Consider the following 20,202-nt stretch of genomic DNA (forward strand, 5'->3'; position numbering starts at 1 on the left):
ATGAATTTATCAAGAAATGTATATGGTAAATCTAAAGCTCATCTCAGCATACAGAGAAGAAAATTATATGGGATAAGGGGGCTTGGAGATGGATCAGCTGCTTAAAAACTGCAGTGTAAATTAGTGGATTGGAGTTCACATCTCCAGCGACATCTCCAGCACCTATGTACTTGTTGGGTTGGGGTGACAGCTTCCTGTGATATCTATATTTAGAAGGCAGAGAGAGAGAAACCCTGGGACGATCTGGCTCTTCAGACTGGCTAAATCAGTCAGCTCTGTATTCAGGTGAAAGGGCCTGCCTCAGTATATCAGATGGGGAACAATGGGGGTCAGGGGAGATAGCCCATGTCAACCTTGGGTCTTCACATTCATGTATTCACACATGCATGTAGAACTGCATGCATGCATACATGATTGAACATGCATGCATGCCATGCACATGTACAAAAACAAAGACGATGAAAACAGTCTTAAAAGGTACCAATGAGATTTACAAAAGAGATTATGTGCTGATAATTAAAGGAGGTACTCCCCATGCTCTTTCAAATGCTGATCTTCCACTGTTCTTGTCACTGCACATGAGAAGCATTGTGCACCAAATTAAGTGACAAGTCTCACACACACACATACACAAACACACACAAGCTGTTTTTTTGGACTTGGTTTTTTCGAGACAGGGTTTCTCTGCATAGCCCTGGCTGTCCTGGAACTCACTCTGTAAAACAAGCTGGCCTCGAACTCAGAAATCCACCTGCCTCTGCCTCCCAGAGTGCTGGGATTACAGGCGTGAGCCACCACCATCCGGCGAACTCTACTATTTTAAAATATTCACTACTGAGATAAGCTTTTGAAGTAAGTATGAATGTCAAATGTAATAATTCACGGGGCCACATCGACACAAGCTTGCAAGCCTTGCTCTTGGCCAACTGTCCGGGAGTCTGGTGTGGGAGACAGTTTTAATGCGTGGTCAAGAGACTGAATTCGTGTCAGAGAATTACGTCGGCAGTGTTTCCCTTATTGCTTCTCTGCCCTGTTTCTATAGTCCTCTTAGGTATCTTCATCTATAGCAGGGAATACCAACAATTTCTTCTATAGGGGGTGAGGAAGAGGTCTGAGAAATGGGAGAGGAGAAGGAAAGAAATAGGGGCAAGAAAGGCTATTATGTGTTTTCTTTTGTGAGGAGTGTGGACTTAAAGGTATACATAATATATGTAGCATATATTCTATTTAATGTATATTATGTTGCACATATGAAGATACATATGTGGCAAGAATGCAGAAAGGAGACCATTTAAATGAAGAAAAGAGAGGAGCAGAAGGAGGGGAATGGAAGAGGGAGGTGAGGTTGGCAGATATGAGCAAGAGACAAGACATGCGCTAGGAAGATGTTATACCGAAACCTCTTATTTTGTATGATAACTAAACACATGGTTAAAAACAGTAGTCCCTTCTGCCCGTGCTTCTCCAGCTTTAATGAACAAATGAATCACCAGGGATGTGCTAAAATGAAGGTTCTTAAGCTCGCCTGAAGAGCATCTGATTCACTGGTGGAATCCTGCGGTGTTAACACTGCACCTTAGTTTACTGTAACACAGATGGTGTGGAGACGGCACTGTGAGAAACAGTGACTCACTACGCTGCCATTGCTGGTTTGTCTGTGTTTCCGCCCCAGTTTCTCGGCAGAGTCAGAGATCTGCATGTGCAACTGCTTCTTGGAAGTTACCATTGCTCCTGTATCTCTCACTTGGTCTTGTCTTCATCCAAAATCATCATGTTTTTTTTCAAGCCCACACAAGCGGGAGACATCTGGAAAGAGAGAGCCGTAGTTGAGACACTGCCTCCACATGATGGGCCTGTGAGACATTTTCTTGATTGATGTGGAGCTCCCCCCCCTACCCTGCCCCATCTCTGTCGAGGTGGTTCTGAGGCATGTACAAAAACAAGTTGAAGATGCCCAGGAGAACACACCAGCAATCAGTGTACCTCATGGCCGCCGCTCCAGTTGCTGCTTCCAGGTTACTTCTTGAGTTCTTGTGTTGGCTGTCCTCAGAGGTGGCCTGTGTCCTCAGAGATGGACTCTGATGTGGATGTGCAAGCTGAGCAAACCCTTTCCTCCCCAAGTTGCTTTTCTCTCAGCAATAGTAATCAATAGGGGAAAATGTACAATTAGCAAAGGGTATCAGGTAGTGATGGCCTCAAGTCCCATGTATGCCAGGGTAAACTCGAATTCCCGATTTCTTTGACTCTGCCTCTCAAGTAAGTATTGGGATTATAGACATGTACCTCCACAATGGAGATTAAACTCAAGGAGTCACATATCCTAGGAAAGCATTTTACCAACAGAATTGCATCCCTGCCTCCTAAAGTCTTTCTGCCATTGAGATGTAACATCAACTTAACTTCCCAAGCATAAATCTACCCTGGAATTTTTGATGGGCATGGCCCAGGAATGGCAGAATGCATGCGGTGTGTGGTGGACACCAGCATGCCTACCAAGTCTCTCGTTAGCTCTCTAAGTCTTGTGTGACTGTTCGGCTACTGGACCTTGGCGCTCTAAGTGAGCCCTGTTCTTCTGGGACAAGCGATAGCAACAACTGTTTATTAAGGCTCACACCGGGCCAGACTCTCTGTTGTGCGTGTATCTTTACTTGAATCCATTGAACTCTCTATCTAGTTTTTGTCAGCTCAGTATCTCCCGAGTTTTGGAGTGGAAGCCTAATTAACATTCAACTCCTTGTCACTCATAACCCTAACCCACCTCCATAATAAAGAAAGAAAATCTATCACAGTGCAGTGTTAAAGTAAATGAGATTTGGACAATATTAGGTAAGTACTAAAACACAGATTATACTTATCTCTAATTAAATGACTTCTCAAGTGGATTTTTACCCTGTTGCAGATAATCTGACGTGCATGGGAGCATGACCTTTAGATGAAGGGTGATATGACTCTTTATGAATATTTATATAGTGTATTAAGCAGCATGCCCCAAAGCCATGCATACCCAGAAACTCAGAATGTGATGCCTATATTTTCAAATCCTACTTTTAATATGGGTTCTTAAATGCTTTAGCCTCCTTTCTAGCCTACCACCCACCAGAGGTAGTGAAAAAGAAAGGTTATTAGGATGCAGGGGAAATGGAACTGTTTAGAAATGGTTCTTTGGAGCAAATCCAATCTGCGTTGTCAGGAAATCAGCTGTTCAGTTCGCAGGAGTCAGCAGCGGCAGGCCGATCCTCTCTCAGACGCTTCACGGATATTCCAGCAGTCCAGTTCAGTAGTGTCAGGTTAGCAAACTCGAATCAGCAGTGCTGGCATGACCTAGCAGAAACAGCCAGGCCTCAGCTGAATCACTACGAGTCAGCAGGAGGGATGAAGAGCAGCTCGGACACCAGAAGTTCTCTGCCGGCGCCATTTTCAAGGAAGCGAAGATCAGCGAAGGTGCGAGACGGAGAAGCGTTGCAAGTCTGCATGTCCGCCACTGTCCACTGAGTCCTCCACAGGTCTTGCCTCAGCATCTGGGTCTGTCTTGGCATGCCAATCGGCCTGAGTTCGCAGAAGTGGCAAGAAGCCACCAGAACACCACCAGAAGTTTTTTGGTGTGTTTTTCTCTATGGAGTCAAGATAAGCCAAGCCCATCTACTCGGTGTCTGGTGAACCAACACATGCACGTCATCGTCGAAGAATCTTTCGTCATGCCTCCTTTCATGTGCCTGCTTTAGCAGGGCATCCTTTCACGTGCCTGCTTCAGGGAAGCTCCTTCGCACATTTACCTCATGAAAACCCCACTGCACACAACTGACTTTCCATTTGGAAACAAGGCTTTGCTAATGTGCAGAGAGTCAGGTGCCACAGGACAACCTCTCAGTCAGCACAGGCGATGGCAGCCCCACAACATTATTTCATCCGTCGACATCCTAGCTACTTGTGTTTGTGTAAACACCACACTCTAAGGTGTGTACACTACAACATTGTTGTCTAAATTTAACTGAACCTGACGGTGTGACATCTTGGTAAGATGCAAAGCCAAAGTGAGCATGGTCTGATCATGAACAGGGTAGGGAAGGATTTATTACAGACAGCTGGCAAGAGCTGCTGGTGGTGTGTGTGTGTGGGGGGGGGGGTTATTTTCAAAGTAATTCCAAATTCGGAGGAAGTGCAGGCATTTTTGCTAAAAGGATCTAAACACATCCAGACACAGGTTGGCCCATTCCTAAGCATGTTCAATTAAGGAGTGCATTTTTTGCACTTATTCAGTTTAAAGTTATAAGAATAGGATTCCAGACATATTGGGGGGGTGGATAAAGCACAAATTTAGAAGATTAAAGATATGAACAAGAAAGTTTCTGGGCATGCTCAGCTTACATGACTGTTGGTATATATATAATTTACTATTGTATTGCGTTCTTATATCTCTGCCTCCCTTCCAACCCTTATCTCATCCTAATCCCTTCTATACCTCCAACACTAGTTAGGAGAGAAACAATTTAGAGGGAAAGGGGGTATAGGCCTCTTTAGGATACCTACTGCTGATTAGGGGCATTGGGTTCCCTGGGGGGCAAATCCAATCTTCACTATCAGAATACCCAGCAATCCAGCAAACATAGCAGCAGGAGCCAGCAGTAGTGGAACATCCACCTCCATAGGCCTTCTAGGGACTCTCATTTATACTCTTTCTGGAATCTTCAGAATTAAACTATCTGCAGCCGGCAAAGATCACACCCCTGTTAGTGCACGAGGCAAATCATAATCACCTGCTGTGAAGCAGCCCCATATCCCACACCTGAGATTAAAACAAAAACATAACACAACACAAAATTCATACAACACAACTGAGTTTTTAAAGAAACCAAAACTCTCATTGCACATGCTAGTGTTCGCTGAAAATAAAGAAAAGGACCCTTTGAAAGTGCATTAAATGGAAATTTGTCTCTGAAGATTCTTGCCACGCTTCGTGGGTAGAATGAGAATGTCTATCTCCTGAATTGTCCAAGATGTACAGTTATACCAGCTATATAAGTAAGATCTCAAGGTGAAATCACACTGCTCTAACTTCTATGGCTGCTTTCTTTTTAGAAGGAAAATGATAGAGATTTGGACACAGAGACATGAGAGGGCCCAAGATGAAGATGAAGGGAGATTTATATGAGGCCTCTCCATAAACCAAGGAGAAACTTCTCATCTACCATGAGAAACCAGAAACAAGCAAGAGAGGATTCTCTTCTAGAGCCTCCCCGGCAGAGTGGTCCTGATGGAACCCTTGATTTTGTATTTCTTTTTCTATGCGGAATGACATCTGTTGGTTTTTGTCTTGTGTGTTGTGTAACCAATGTGCTGTAAAGAATGATCCCCATTAATTCCTGATTGGTCAGTAAATGGCTGGGGCTTATGACTGGGCAGAGAAGATAGAAAGGTGGGACTTGGGCTGGAGAGATGGCTCAGTGGTTAAGAGCACCGACTGCTCTTCCAGAGGTCCTGAGTTTAATTCCCAGCAACCACATGGTAGCTCCCAACAAACTGTAATGAGATCTGACACCCTCTTCTGGTGTGTCTGAAGAGAGTGATAGTGTACTCATATGCATAACATAAATAAATAAATCTTTAAAAAAAAAGGAAGGTGGGACTTAGAAGTGAGGGACCTTGAGAGAGACCAAGAGAAGAAGAGAAAAAAGAGGAGACTGCCATCAGACAGGAAGTACCAGGAGCACATGGCCATGATTAGTTCACCCTGAGGCCAGCCTGATGGCGCAGAAGCAGCCAGGGAGACATCAGATTGGCAAGTGATGGGCATTCTTGTGGATTTTTCCCTAACAGATAAAGGGATTAGCATAGCTCGGAACCTACCCAGCATAGTGCCTACAGCTTGTTAATAAATTGCAGTGTCTCTGTTTTCTTTACTCAGGAACTGTACAGGCGAAAGTGGGATAGAAACCCCCAATAGATATTTAGGAGTAAAGTGGGGCTTAGCAACCCCCAGAATAAAAATTATTTCAATACAAATTTTGGGATTTTAAGTCAGTAGTCTGTGGCTATTTTTGTCACAGTATCCTAGAAGAATAAGTAAGTAAGAATAGAGGATATTAGTGGATTGAAGAAGATATGTGGGTTGTAATACAAACTTGTCTAAATACTTTGAAATTAAATATAATAATTAAATACGCATGCATGCTCACTATGAGCTTGTGATCAATGCTATTTGAATGCTATCTTTTTGAGAGGTGGTGTCTTACTATGTTATTTACACTGACCTGGAGTTCATGGTGAAGCTTCTGGAGATGATCAAAACAATGAATGGTTGAGATATCCCATCAATGACATCCTAAGACACCGAAGAATGGACCAGCTTGTAACTATAATGGAGAAGGGGTCCTAGTGAATCCTAAGAACTATGAGAAGACATCAGAAGAGCCTTTCCATTGGAATATTAGGAGAGGTTGGTGCCCCCAAGACAGGATGGAGAAATGGATGCTTCTAGCCATGGGAAAAGGGCGAGGGTCACTGATTTGCACTTCAGGGCTACAGGAAAGATGACCATGATCTTCAAACACACACAAAAATTTTCACTTCTTTCTTATTGGATACATGGTGCCAATTCTTGATCTTGTCTTTTGTGTCAAGCTTCTACCTTGCCTCTGTCTCCCATCCCTTCCTGTTAAAATTCCTAGACCAAAGAAATCCACTGTCATTCTGGCTTTTCCTACTCTTCCAAATAATATATTTCGTCAGCTCCCAGGAATCTTTGAACAGCCTACAACAATTCTGCTGCTATTGGCTTCTCTCTTCAGCCAACCATCTTCCTCGTCTTGCTGACTTCTTCAGCATGTGCTTGAGTCTTCTGGGCAGTTGTTTCTGGTATTTCTTGTTTTCATAATTTATTTATTCCTCCTTTCTCTGCATGTAGATTCTTAGTTTTCAGTGCTTCAATTAAGGGTTTACCTTCATCATTCAGCCTTCTACAATTGACAGTAATTCCTTTATTTCTCCATTCCTCTCTATTTTCGATATGTTTATTGATTGGATAAGGCGTCTGGAACTTTATCAGAAGTAGAGAGCTCTTGACTTGACAACCAGTATATATATATATATTGTGGTTTTGCATTGTCTTGAATCAAAGTTCCCTTCACCCATTTGTTGGATATACCAAACTTCTTTAACAAGAGCCTATGAGGAATGATTTTAATGGGGGGAAAAGAACATCTGTATTGCAAAACTAAACTAGGAAGGGAAGGCTATCCTGAAGCTGCTCATAGGCACATTTGTCTCTTAAAATCAGCAATCACATCTCTGTGTGTGTGTGTGTGAGAGAGAGAGAGAGAAAGAGAGAGAGAGAGAGAGAGAGAGAGAGAGAGAGAAAGAGACAGAGAGACAGAGAGACCGGTTCTCAGGATTGGACAGGACTGAGCCACTGTGTGTGGAGAAGGACATTGGAGACAGGAAGAGCTAGTAACCAGCACATCCTCTTGGTCACAGCAGGAGGAATAAGTGGCCCTCTGAAGGAGCTATTGCCTTTATTCAGTTCCTTTGGGAAGCTCAGTGAGTGCAGGCAATAGCCTTAAATCAGGTGAGTTCTACTTGGGGCAGGATGGTGGGCGGCTCACTGTTTGAATGACTCCTTTGTTTTACAGACTGCTCAGAAAAGTCTCTTTGTCCTGCCCTTTATGAGCTCAGAGCTGAGTGAGTCAGCTCTTTAGTTGAAGGAAGTCTGTGTGACCTGCAGGCTTTAAGCAGGACAAGGGGACATCTTAAGTAAGGCAACATTGAGGACAATTTAATGAGTATCAGACCAAATGCTATTTCTTTCTTTGCTTCTTTCTTTCTTTCTTTCTTTCTTTCTTTCTTTCTTTCTTTCTTTCTTTCTTTCTTTCTTTCTTTCTTTCTTTCTTTCTTTCTCTCTCTCTCTCTCTCTCTCTCTCTCTCTTTCTTTCTTTCTTTCTTTCTTTGCTTCTCTCTCTTTCTCTCTCCCTCCCTCCCTTTTTCCTTCCTTCCTTGTTCTTCCTTTCTTCCTTTCTTTCATTTCTTTTGGGTCTCATGCATCTCATTCTGGCCTCAAATTCACTACATAGCCAAGGATAAATTGAACTTTCTGATCCTCCTGTGTCCACATCCTGGGATCACAGGTGTGCACTCTGATCCTTGGTTTCTGTGGTGCTGGAGCTGGAAGTAAGACTTCATGCCTGTTAGGCAAGGACTCTGCCAAATGAACTGTGTACACATTTGGCAGACACCATTAATCCCTCAAACATCTTATGAAGCTGGTGCTTTGAGTGTATACAGAGTTTTAGCTCCCTCATACCATATCTAGACTTCATGACAGAATCAAGGCTGTAGAACACAGCTGTCATGCTCCACAGACATCTGATGGCCATCTTCCAAGTGAAACTGAGAACATCTGTGTTTAATAAGAATGGACATTTGATGGGGATGATGAAGGCTCAGAGGTAAAAGGACTGGCTGCTCTTCTAGAGGCCCTGAGTTCAATACCCAGCCACCACATGGTGCGTTATAACCATCTATAATGAGATCTGGTGGCCTCTTCTGGTGTGCAGGTACACATATAGTTAGAACACTGTATACATAGCAAATAAATCTTTTAAAGAAACGGACTTTTGAAATTAGGATGGGTGAGAGGAACCTTGGGATTCCAGACACTGCCCTTGAAATACCAGAGGAAATTTATATAGTCTTAGATTGCTCTCCATTACTATGATAATACACCATGACCAAATGCAGCTTTCAGAGGAAAGCCTATATTTCAGCATATGTCTTACAGTCCATCATGAAAGGAAGTCAGGACAGGAACTCGAAGCAGAGACCTGGAGGCAGGAGATCAAGCAGAGGCCATGGAGGGGTGCTGCTTCCTGACTTGCTCTCATTGCTTGATCAGCCTGCTTTCTTAAACACTCCAGGACCACCTGCCCAGGGATGACAGCAGTGAGTCCTACATCCCACCAATCAAGGGAAAAAAACACACACAGAGAGACTTGTCTGCAGGCAAATCTGACAGAGTCCATTTTCTCAATTGAGGGTTTCCTTCCTAGATACCTCTAGCTTATGTCAAGTTGACAATAACGACAACAACGATAGAAACAAAACAAATCAAAACACCAAAAAAACCCACCACTACCATCATCATCACTACCACCACCATCACCACCACCACCACCAACAACAACAACAGCACAACAAAATGAACCAGAATAGTAATCATGTTCAAATAGCTATTCTTGCCTATGTAGCAATAAGGAACTCAAGCGTTTACATTATATGCATTCAGAGTATATAATTACCACCACCCAGACTGACCTATTAGAAGTTAAAGGACTCCGTAGTCCCAGATTGAAGTGTCCTCTGTTCAAAGAGGGTGCAGATGCTTACAGCTATGTTTTCCCCTTGATTTAAAAGGGCAGCATCTTAATTCGGGCTTTGTTTCTGTGAAGAGACATCATGACCACAATAACTCTTATAAAGGAAAACAATTAATTGGGGGTGACTTACAGTTTAGAGGTTCAGTCCGTTATCATCATGGCGGGAAGCATGGCAGCACACAGGCAGACATGGTGCTGGAGAGGCAGCTGAGAGCTCCACATCTGGATTCGTAGGCATCAAGGGAGAGATTGTGAGGCACTAAGTCTAGCTTGAGCTTCTGAAACCTCAGTGACCACCCTCAGTGACACACTTCCTCCAACAAAGGCCACACCTACTCCAACAAGGCTATACATCCTAATAGTGCCACTCCCTATGAGCCTATGGGGGCCATTTTCATTCAAACCACCAAAGGCTACTTAGCACACAATCTGGTCACAATCAAAATTTCTGCCTATGATTGAAAGACATATTGACCCTGCCTTTTTCTTAAAGCAAGCAAGCCACCAGTAAATTGTATTCTTCAGCTAGCAGGACATGAAAGATAGATGGGAAAAAAAAGACTCAAACACTCATTCCTGCGTTTTAAACTCACAAATATGAGTTTACATAGAGATTTTAGCTTAAGACACATTCTGGTTAATTTTATCATTCGACAATTCCATAATGTGTCTATGCATTCTGGTTACTCCCATCTCCTCTCTCTCTCATTTTCTCTCGGCTCTGTCAGCCTCTCCTATTAGTCACAAGTCCTTTCCCAGACCCAGGACTTTTGTGTTTTGTGATCCATTTTGTTTGTCTGGGGACATTTGTGTGACTCCTGGGTTGGAGCTATCCACTGGAGCCTGGTGGGGGCATCAATAGGTGTACAATAGAAAGCAATGATTTTCCTTCTCCCAGAATGTATCAGCAAATAGATGAGCAGCAAGGGGTAGGGCCTCGGAGCCCTCTTCCATCCATGCCTGTCTATTGCCAGGCTCATTTGAGGCAGGCCCAGTGCAGACATTTACAGCTGCTTTGAGTCATAATTACAGAGTTCTATCTTGCCCAAGAGATGACATTTTCCAGTTCTTCTTATCTTCTGGTTGTTTTTTTTCTGGGGTTTATTCTCTCTCTCTCTCTCTCTCTCTCTCTCTCTCTCTCTCTCTCTCTCTCTCTCTCTCTCTCTCCTCTCCTTCCCCCCCTCCCTCCCTTTCCCTCTTCCTCCCTCTCCCTCTCTTTCTCTGTCCTCTCTCTTTCTCTCTCCCCCCCCCCCACACCACACTCCCACACACATCCACATTCACACACACACAAACAATTTTAAAACGGGCGTGTTATCAGATTGGCTGGCATGATTGATGTCTAACTTGTCCAATAGTGGCCATCTGCATACTGGACGAGCAGAGAACCTGGTAGTTAGAAGGCCCAGGACAAACAATGTAATCCTTGGTACAGGGCTGAAGGCATGGAAACTCCGTGGAAAGCGTGGGTGTGGGGGCAGATCTTGCTCTCGTGTTTGGCTCAGCTTGTTTTCTGGAGCTGGACGCTGGTGTCCACGGGTACTGGCAGCAACAACAGAGGCTCTTGCTCAGGAAGAATGAAACTGGTGTACACTGAACTGTCTGTCTCCCTCCTTTTTATTGTCTTTCTTTCTTTCTCTCTTTCTTTCTTTCTTTCTTTCTTTCTTTCTTTCTTTCTTTCTTTCTTTCTTTCTTTCTTTCTTTCTTTCTTTTTTGGATATTTCATGTATTTACATTTCAAATGTTATCCCCCTTACTGGTTTCCCCTCCAGACACCCCTATCCCATCCCTCCTCCCCCTGCTTCTATGAGGGTGCTCCCCCTCCCACCCATCCACTCCTATCTCACCGTCCTGGCATTCTCCTACACTGGGGAATGGAGCCTTCACAGGATAAAGGGCCTCTTCTCCTATTGATGTCCAACAAAGCCATCCTCTTCTACATAAGCGGCTGAAGCCATGGGTCCCTCAGTGTGTACCCCTTGGTTGGTGGTTTAGTTCCTAGGAGCACTGGGGAGTCTAGTTGGTTGATATTGTTGTTCTTCTTATGGGGTTGCAAACCTCTTCAGCTCCTCCAGTCCTGTCTCTAACTCCTCCACTGGGGATCCCGTGCTCAGTCCAATGGTTGACTGTGAGCATCTGCCTCAGTATTTGTAAGGCTGGAAGAGCCTCTCGGGAGACAGCTATATCAGGCTGCTGTCAGCAAGCACTTCTTGGCATCCACAATAGTGTCTGGGTTTGGTGTCTGTATATGGATCCCCAGGTGGGGCAGTCTCTGGATGACCTTTCCTTCTGTCTCTGCTCCACACCTTGTCCCTGTATTTCCTTTAGACAGAAACCATTCTGGGTTAAAAATTTGGAGATGCCCCATCCAGGGTCCTTGCCTAACCTCTGGAAATGGTCTTTACAGGTTCTCCCTGACCTCTGTTGGGCATTTCAGGTAATTTCATCCCTATTGGGTCCTGGGAGTCTCTTGCTTTCTTGGCATCTGGGACTTCCTGGTGGCCACCCCCAGTTCCCCATCCCCTTGCTACTGCTGGTCAAATTCCTGACCATCCCTGTCTCTTCTCACACCTGATCCTGTCCCCCTTTCCCCTCCCACTCCTCTCTTCCTCCCAAGTCCCTCTCACCCTCTACCTCCTGTATTTTGTTCCCCCTTCTAAGAAGGACTGAAACATCCACACTTTGGTATTCCTTCTTCTTGAGCTTCATATGGTCTGTGAATTGTCTCTTGGGTATCTGAGCTTGGGTGTTAGCTTGGGCTAATGTCCCCTTATTAGGGGATACATGTGTGTACTTTTGTGACTGGGTTACCTCACTCAGTGAGTAGTTTGCCTCCCCCCACTTTTGCTTTTCAGTTCCTGCCCAGCCTATTGGATAATGGCACCCACATTTAGGTTCCCCCTTTGTTACTGCCCCGTGTGCCAACATATCTGAAATCCTCACAAACTTACCAATAAGTGTTCTCTCCTGGGCAGCTCTCAGTCCTGTAAGTTTTCAACCAAACTTTACCATCATGCAAATTAAACGACATCTATCCCTACCCCAACTCTGCCTTTAACTGTGGCCAACTTACTAAACTCGTATCTAGAATGCATGGTGTTGTTCACACAGGAATTTGGTTGGCAGGATGGGCAATTTGAAGCAATACCACCTTGGATTCTCTTGTAAACTCTGAGCCATATTGCCTTTGCAACCCAGTGATGACCAACACTTCTGGAAGGGGCTACCGTGCAGTCTCCTTGGCTGTGACTCTTACTCTTTACTGGGTGAGTGGTCTCTCTAGCCCTTCCCTTAACAATCACTATTTATACTGAATCAATCATTTTGGCTCTGAGGAAAGTCTTGACATAAAGGAAGACTGGCACTCATTGAGAACCTACGGTCTACACAATGCTGATGGTATTTTATGCATGTGAGGTCATGTAAAACTCCTGACACGTCTATGAGGTAGATGCTGGAATGGAATCAGGGTCAGTAGGGAGGACTGTGGTCTCTGTTCTCAGTAGGATTTGTTCTTAAATAGGCCTTTAAATCCCTGTCAGGTTTGGACATTTCAGCATTTCAGTGGTGAAGAAAGACAAAACCGGGGGATTCCTGTTGAAGCAATTGCCTCAGGCTATTGCTAGCAAGTTGCAGCATCAGAATTCATGTCAAAGTTCTGCATTCCAGGTCGTACTGTGAAACCTACATGTTCCCAGATAGATGGAGAGGGGGGTGTGTGAGAGACTGAAATGTGGGCTCAGAGAGACACTGTGGCAGCTTTCTGGTCCTTGTTCTTTCTGTCTTGCTACAGTGAGACCTGGAGTGAACTGCTAGGCTCTGCTCATGGGTAGCGCAGGGGGCAACTATGCCTCATGCGACTGCCACATGCATTCTGGGTGCCTGGTACACAGTAAGTGGAGCTTTTATCTCCGTAAGTCACCTGCTAGGACCCAAGCAGAAGCACTGCTTTGCCCAGTCTCTCAATAAGACTGACGGGGAGCATCCAGACAGCTGCCCAAGTAAATCCCGTTAGCTTCTGGGAGGAGGTAAAGACGGGGCACCCACACTAAAGTTGTTTCAGGCCTTCTCCTTGGTGGCTCGCTGGAGAGAGGAACCCCAGACACCCAAGTATATTCCTTACTGGTCTAAAAGGAAAGGTAACAAGCTCCACAAAACCAGACAGAGCCAGATTTTCAAGTTTGGACTTATGGGACAGCCTTTGTTGGAAGTGGAGACCCAGGAGGACACTTCACGCGCGTGGAAAGAGTTACACCGTTTAATAATTATTTGGGGGAAAGAATCCCGATTATAATAATAAAAGTACAGTTGAATCTGAGAATTCTTCTGGGAAAGTAATCTCTAACTCACTGGACGACTCCTGGAATTCACTGGGTATTGAGGGGCAATGGTTGGATTTTTGTCCCTGCTTTCAAGCAGCTCAAAGCATGGTGGTGGTGGTGGAGGGGAGTTAAAATAAACTAGAAAAAAAAAAAAGTAAAATCAAAATATCATAGTGAAAGTCACAGAATGCTGACATAGGACACACTCAAGGGAATTTGTAGAAGCACCATGGAAGAGACTTGCTAAGCCACAGTTTCCAGAAAATAAACTATGACCACTGTCAATCGCTGGAATGTAAAGCCAACAGGACGGATGGCAGAGCCCTAGGACCTGTTCTCCATGGTACTTCAAATCTGTAGATATCTCAGCCGCCTCTCCTTCCTAAAACTCACTTCTGAATGCCCAGTCCAGCCAGGAAAAGGGCTTGCCCTGGCCTTCCTAAATTCTCTACTGTTGGCACCCAAGAATGATTTCTCTTTCCATTTCGCTGTACAAAATGTGATCGTTCCCATTAGCACCAGCTGTCAGTATGCAGTAGCTAGCTATCAGCACGCCGGATGGAGCAGCGGTTAACACATTAAAGCAGCCAGCAAGCTGAGGAAGCGGTTGCTGTTAGGGGCAGAGGAAGCAGCAGACAGACATGAGAGAAGAGGGGTTCCTCAGGCCAGGCCAAAGGTTCCTCCTGACACATGCTGCAGAGAACTAGATAATCATACCAGTGACAAGTGTCACAGATGTGCTTATGTGTACATGTATGCATGGGTGTGTGTGTGCTTACATATTTGTGCAATGGATACATGAGCGTCTATTTGTATGTGTGTTTGTATATATATGTATGTGTATGTATGTATCTATGCACACAAACTATTTCTGTACAAATAACCTTATATGCATATATACAGACATAGTCATATACCAATCTGTCTATATGGGTACACATATTTACATATATATATATACACACACACATATGTGTGCATCTATATATACATTCAGATATATGTATGTTTACATGCATATGTGAATATATACTCACATACACATAAATATATGTATATACATATAAATTTACATATACACAGACACACATAGAGATGCACACACACATATATATATATATGCATATACACATACATACACACATATACACACATATAAAAAATACATGTATATATATATGTATTCACACACACACACACAGAAAGAGAGAGAGAGAGAGAGAGAGAGAGAGAGAGAGAGAGAGAGAGAGAGAGAGAGAGAGAGAGACCCTTTCCCCACCTGCACCCTTTACACAGTGGCAGGTAGGGATGCTGAGTGACCAAGGCCGCCTTAGAAAGTTAGTGTCGCCCGCTGCTGTCGCAGCGCAGGTTCCCCCATAGGGTGCAGCTGATGCGGTGCCAGCAGGCCATGGCCGGGTGGCGCTCTCCCTAGGCCGCCGCAGCGCCCCTGCCCTGCGGTGCCCTGCCGTGCCCTACCCTGCCCCGCCCCGGTCCGGTCCGGTCTGGCTCCGCAGAGGCGCGGCGGGCGGGCGGGCGGGGCGGCATGTGCCCGGCGCGGTCCGGGGCCGACTCTGCGGCGCGGCAGGAGCGGCGAGGGCGGCCGGCGTAGGCGGCGGCGTGGGCCGCGGTATTTATAGCCGGGTGACAGCAGCGCGCCGCGGCCGGTGTCGCCGCTCGTCTTGCGTCCGCCGCGGTGGCAGAGCCGCGCGCCCTCCGGTGAGTACGCGGCGGCCCGCAGCCCTCGGCCCGCAGCCCCGAGCGCGCAGGCAGGCCGGAGCCCAACAGCCCCGCATTCCCGCGGGCCGGGGACGCGGGAGCCGGGCGGGGACCGAGCCAGCCGGGCTCCGGGAGACCGGCCCTGGGCAGCCCGAACTTTCCCGCTCCACCGATTCCGGGGCGCAGGGACCCAAGCCCCTGGTTGCAGAGGGAAAGGAACAGGTTGCACTTCTCCCGTGTCCTTTCAGGAAGGAAATGGGAAGGCCTGTGTGTTTGCGAACTCCATCATGACTGAATTAAAAACTAGTTTTCCCTTTCTATGTTGAAAAATACCACAGGCCTGCGGCTGTGTTTGACCCATCATCTAGGCTGCTATGATTCATTCTACCCTCTGTGGAACATCGGTGTGTGTGTGTGTGTGTGTGTGTGTGTGTGTGTGTGAGATACTTACCTTGGTATTAGTGTATGGACATAAAGAAAAAAGTGAGTTGAAGTATGTAAAATGTGAGGTGCCCCCACCACAGTCTAGGAAGCTTTTATGGTTTGATTTGTATTCTGTAGCAAGTTTGAATTTACTGAATATAGTGGAAAAATCTATGTACAAACTATTTCGGTTGTATCTATCTATCTATAGTATCTTTCTATTCCCTCAACCTTTGTAGTTTAAGAGCAACTGGGGATTTTGACTTAGCTGTTTGTCACCACCCTCCCAGTCTCCACATAATTTGTGTGATTAAAAAAAAAAAACCAGTACCTATCCATTTTACTTAATTTGCTTTAAACTGCCCGTCACTTAAAAGGTAACTCCAGGCTTGAATGAACTTTATTAGCCCATTGAGTTTTGTTGTCTTGGAGTCAGACCTCCACAAACAAATGGCCCAAAGGGCAGTCTATACTTTCTTAAATGGTCTAATAGTCATGTGTCCACTTTATAACCTGATAGGATGGGCTCATCCCTACCTTGCCATTACATTGGGATGCTGTCTTTCTGGAAGACCTTCAAACAGACTTCACTCTTGGCTTCTGGGTTTGATCGATGCCCCAAGGTCTGCAGGATAACAACGCCGGAGGAGGAAAATTACCAAACTTTGATCCGATGTGATGAGGGAGGATGTGATTTGCGAATGTGATCCTGCAAATGAGTTGGGTACCACAGATGCCATCCCGGTCCCTATCCAGAGGCACTTAGGTGGTTACATTGATTGCTTGAGAAAGCTGTGCTTTATTTAAAAGGCTGTGTGGTCTTTGGAGTGGACTGAAAGCAAGAGTCCCAGTTGTACTTCTGTGACTGGTATCTGCATGATAAAACCTGTCATGAGTGTTGGGTGATACAACGTGCTCTGCTCCTCCCATCCCTGTCCTTTGCTGGTTTGGTCTTGATAGTCAAGGGTTGCCTCCACCCGCAGAGCTTCTCAGACCTGTCCACTTACCTATCAGTTTGAGGTAAAGGCTTGTGTTTCTCTTGAGACCCATTGTTACCTAGGTCCGGTTCAGGCAATACATACAGATTTGGCTTATCTACTTCCCCCCCCCCTCTCTCTTTTTGTGGAGTTGGATGCTCCAGTACTGCAAACTCTCGTTTTCTCCCCAAAACACTGGCCTGTTACCCCTCTGTCTATCATGTCTGTGTACCTCTCTGCTCACCTGTCTGTCATGTCTGTGTGTCTCTGCTCGCCGTCAGAAAGTACTGAGTGACTAGTAGGCCTGGGTCTTCCCATCCTTTGTAGATGGGATCGTAATGCAACTGGAGTATGTACATCTGGGCTTCATGGAAGCAGGTAGTGCTTCTTAGTGTTAGATGGCGTCAACATGACCTTGGGCTGATTGTGCCTCATTGAATCTCTGTGTCCTTACGGGATGGTTGGTAGAAGGACTCATCAAGATCATGTGTGAGAAAAATAGCTGTTTTCCAAGTCCAACACATACAAATCACAAAAAAGTCAATAACAACTGTATTTTCTATGTCTGCTGAAGTTCTGTTTACCTCAGGAAATATATTTTTCCAGCTCAGAAAATGGCGCTTTCATCTAGATCTTTGCAGGGGCCCATCCATCCCTCCCCACATCCAGCCCACCCATAAACCTCACTGCTTCTTCTTTTTTTTTTTAAATATGTTTCTAGAAGCAGGGTTTTGTAAGCTGCCTAGACCTCTCAACCTGTCCCTCACCACCTGTCATGGGGCATTTGTCTTCCTCGTGGGCTTCTCTGCTTCTTCCCCTTCCTCTCCTGCAGAGCGTTTGGAACAGCAGGCCCTGTGGCCTTGCTGTCACCAGGAGATAGTGTCGTGGCCCTACTTCCCTCTGCCTGAGCCTGCTTCCAGGCCTGACTCTCCATGCTGTCTCCTCAGATGCCCTGTACTTCCTGAAACACACTAGTCCCCTGTCTCCGAGGCTTTCAATGCTCCCTGTCACCTTTCTCTGCTTTACTTCTCTTTTAGTTTAAAAATGTATTATCTTTTTAAGGGTTTAACATTTGTCCCTTGCAAGAAAACCATCAGAGGCCATGAAACAGGGACTTTCATCCATGGTCCACTCTCTCTGGAATGGGAACTTGGTATGTTTCAGCCAGCCAAGGTTCCTCTGTTACCCATTTGTCATCCATTCATTCAACATCCATCCATCCATATATCCATCCATCTATCTACCCATTCATCTATCCATCCATCCATCCATCCACCCATCCACCCATACACCCATACATCCAGGCAGCCATCCATCTACCTATCCATCCATCCACTCACCCACCCACTCACCCATCCACCCATCTATCCACATATCCATCCATCCATCCATCCATCCATCCATCCATCCATCCATCCATCCATGTGCAGGTAACTTTAGCACATGGGCATCTGAGAGTGGTAGATATCGGACAAACGGACAGATGAATGCTATTCTGGAATTATAGTCAGACTTCCATCCATCATCACCATTTCTCTGCAGATGGTGTCAGTCTTCTCTTTGGAAGCCCTTGATCTCATGTTCTCTCCTCAGTGGCTATACAGCAGCATTTTCTTTACAAACTCCTGATCTGGAGGCCCTTTCTCTTCTCCTTTATGCTTGTTTGGAATGCTGGGGTTTGGTAAAATATGTGACATTTTAGTTATCTGGATAAATCCACATCTCTTCAGAGTTGGACCTATTATAGAAGCTGATGAGTGGTCAATTTTAGCCCGTAGTCACCACTATTGCCGTTATAGCTTCTGGGTACAGCTGAAGGCATTAATGGTGGCATTACCCCACTGTCATTACTGATGAGAGAATTAAGGGCTGTGGAGTTTTTGCCCTCTGAGAGTCATACTGAACAACATCAATGGCGCATTCTGAAAGTGCCATCAGATCAATTCAGCTACTTACGCTGGTGTTCTGAAACAAGGGACAAGAATTAACAATCTCTGTGCCCACTGTTCTTTCTGATCACGCTACCAGTAGTCGCATTGCTTAGGAATGCTAAACTCATCATCATAGAAGTATTGTGAATCCTTTAGAAAACTTCCTAACCTGCACACAAAGGGCAAAGTTTTGTGCAGAGAAAACAGTATAAAGCATGGGTACTGTATGGCCCACACATATCATACCTCTGATGAGCTTTTCCGTTTTGTGGAAGGTACTAAATCCTCAGTTCCAGCATCAGTGTTTGTGACGGGGAAAAATAAGAGTGTTTTCCTTACCGGGCAGCCTTCAGTTTATTAACAATGGCTGCAAAACTCATCGATATGGAGTCTTGTGTCCAGTGAGTACTCAGTGAATGTTAGCCCTCTGTGATGGCAATAATGCAGTGGCAGACCTGGGTGCTTCTGGCGTGGGCTTGGAGTGAGGTCAGTATTGTTAGGGGTGTTATTGTGCCTTCATTGCAGGCTTAAGCTTGGTGGCCTGCCTTTTCTCTTTTCCTTAGTAGATGTTTACTGACACTGTTGATCCTTCTTAGACACAGAGCGCTCTTCTATGTCTGAGTTTATTCAGTTCACATCTCTTGATTACCCACTTTCTAGCTCAGCACTAAGCTCTGCCCAGGAAGGAAATAGACCCTTATGATCTCACTAAGGAGGATCAAATGAAGAAGATAAACATGTAAGTGAATGATTTCTCTAGGAACTGCTAAGAGGAAAGATATAGGCATCCCCACAGACAATTGTAGAATTAGAATCCAAAACGAACAAACAAAACCAAAACATTGCAAATTGTGTGCCTAGAAGCATAGTCTATTGGAAAACCTCAATCCCAGATGCCTAACAACAGGGTTAACATGAACCCATGGTCCGTGGACGTGCTGATTATGAACCACGGAGGTAGAAACATTTCTGGCATTCTGGATCATATCAGGGTATCTAAAGAACTAGAAAGCCAGGCCAGAAGGACTAGACAAACTTATGACATCTCAGTGTCTAAAGCCACAGAAGAGGGATGAGCAAAGATACCCAAGTAACTGTGTGAGTGCTTGGGAACTGGGAGATACCATTTTAAACTGGGAGATAACACTTTAACTTACGGATATAAGAAAAATTGTAAACCTATCCTAATACAGAGATGAAATGATTAATATCAGGGTCCTGCTTCTTTCTGCTGGGATTGAAGTCACCCAACTATTGGAAGAAAAGACAAGTGAATTTGAAACATGACAGAAATAGCTTATTGTAGGTCTGGCCTCTAGCACTGATCAAAGAGAAAGGTTTTTCAAGACCTGGGCATCACATTTTTGACATTTTTATTTGTTGGGTCCGTGAGTTAATGGGCGGCAAGTGCTTAGAGTTCATCGTGTCCTTATCTGTAACATGATAGCGACAGGAACATTCATAGCAT

The 20,202-nt window shown here is 45.1% G+C and overlaps 1 protein-coding gene across 1 annotated transcript in view; it reads left to right on the forward strand.

Annotated features, from left to right (window-relative positions):
- Positions 1-15,060: 15,060 nt before the first annotated feature.
- Positions 15,061-20,202, forward strand: part of Tmem117 (transmembrane protein 117) — a 470,864-nt gene continuing 465,722 nt past the window's right edge. The window contains exon 1 of the mRNA XM_052161429.1: positions 15,061-15,403. The gene's annotated coding sequence lies outside the window, so the exon portion shown is untranslated. The remainder of the gene's footprint in view (positions 15,404-20,202) is intronic.

The sequence above is a fragment of the Apodemus sylvaticus genome, chromosome 17 (genome assembly GCF_947179515.1).
Source record: "Apodemus sylvaticus chromosome 17, mApoSyl1.1, whole genome shotgun sequence".
Lineage (NCBI taxonomy): Eukaryota > Metazoa > Chordata > Mammalia > Rodentia > Muridae > Apodemus > Apodemus sylvaticus.